Source organism: Charadrius vociferus, unplaced genomic scaffold, assembly GCF_000708025.1.
Source record: "Charadrius vociferus isolate BGI_N301 unplaced genomic scaffold, ASM70802v2 scaffold613, whole genome shotgun sequence".
Classification (NCBI taxonomy): domain Eukaryota; kingdom Metazoa; phylum Chordata; class Aves; order Charadriiformes; family Charadriidae; genus Charadrius; species Charadrius vociferus.
In genome coordinates, this window is record NW_009647757.1 from 174,793 (window position 1) to 176,620 (window position 1,828).

Genomic DNA, 1,828 nt, shown 5'->3' on the forward strand with positions numbered 1-1,828 from the left:
CGGGGTGGGGGACACTCCCTGGCCCTGGAGCACCCGCGTCCCTTTGCTCTTTTGGTGTTAAAGACACTAAAGTACATATATTTGAGCGCTTTGCTGTGCAGCCCTTCCTGCACGGAGCCAGGGATGCTGCGAGCATCCTCCAGCGTGTCCCAGCCCGGGGACGAGGATGGGGGTCCCGATGTCTCCCTGGTCCCCTGTCTCCCCCTGGTCCCATCTGGGTCCCACCACGTGAAAACCAAAGGTGTCGGGGGGATCCCGGGGAACACCCCGCACTCCCCAGCAGCACAACCCTCTCACGGGAGGTGTTGCGGGGGCCCGGGGCCTCCCTCCCAGCCCCAAAAAGCTGCTGGACCGGCTGGGAGGTCGGGGAGCATCGTCTTCCTACACAGCCCAGCCACACTGCAATTTTGGGTGCTGTCGAAATCGGTTAACTCCTGGGAGGCCGGTGGGACCCCCGGCGTCCTCCTACCACCCACGGGCCCTGAGACACAGCAGGGAGGGGGGGATGGCTCCCTCATTCCCCCTTCCCCCCCCCAGTTTAACCAGCCTGGGCTGCTGGTGTCCCCACACCGCCAGGTCAAGGGCCAGCGAGAGCCCTCGGCTCGTTTTTCACGTCGGCCGGCCCCAGTTTTTGGCTAATTACAGGTCTGGGGCTGGTTCCCAGGCTGGGAGCGCTCGGGGCCGGGTGGAGGCCAAGCGTCGGGGCCCCTCACTGGCCTCCCCCCGGGAACCGGCTGGGCTCCCCGACACCGCCGGGGGGCCTCCCCCAGCTCAGCTGGGACCTGCTGAGCAAATTGCGACCTGCCAGGGGCCACAGACCCTGTCCTCGGTGGCCCCAAGGCAGCACCCACCTTTGCTTCTACAGGATGCCATGATGGGGATGGGTCCGAGGGGTGGGCGAGGGTCTGGGGGGGGCTTACAGGGGTTAATCCCCTTGGCGGGGCTCTGTGCCAGGCTCTGCTCCAGGTGACATGTCCCGGGCAAACAGGTTCTGCTTTGCACAGCCCAACCTCCCACAGCAGCCAGCGCTTTCCCACAGCAGAGCCCTTGCAAACTCGTTACATCCCACACCGGTCCCTGCAACCCCATGGGCTCCGCACCGGGTGCTCCGCGATCCCGGCACGCGATGGCGGCACGGGGAAGATTGCTTCCCTGCCCGTGCCACAGTTTCCCCAGAGCCTCGCAGCTCCTAGCACCCCGGGAGCCGGGATTTGGCCATACCGGGGCTCGGGGCTGACATGTCCCCCACGTCCCCAACTGGGGACCCCACTGAACCGGGGTGGCACGTCCTGAGTCACGGCACGTTTCCTCCCGGCATCCCGGCGTTTCCCATCAAAGGCCGGCTCCTGCCCAGCCCTGCTGCTCTTGATCTGATGAGCTCATAGCCCAGGGTGCCATGACTGTATTTTATTGTAATTATTTTTCATGTCGAAACTCGCGCTGGCGGAGGGGAGGGGATGGGGGGGACCCCAGTGACACCCCAGGACTGTCCCCGTGCCGCTGCCCCCGCTCCGATGCTGCTTTAGGAGACGCCCCACCACACATCACCCCCCCACACACACACTTGGGATGCAGAGGAGAGCTACACAAGGGCCTCGGGGACGGGTTTTGGGGCACTGTGGGTTTGCACCAAAGGGGTGGGACACCCCCGCTGTGGGGTCGGGGCCTCGGTGTCCCCCAGGGAGCCCCCACCCCCCGGGGGGGGGCCTGCCAAACCCTTCTTCCCGCCGAGGCAGAGCCCACCCATGGGCTGCAGTTTGGCAGCCGCCGAGGGACGGGGCTCGCTGGGAACCCCGAGACCCTATCGCAGGGGTGGAGGGGGGGGGGG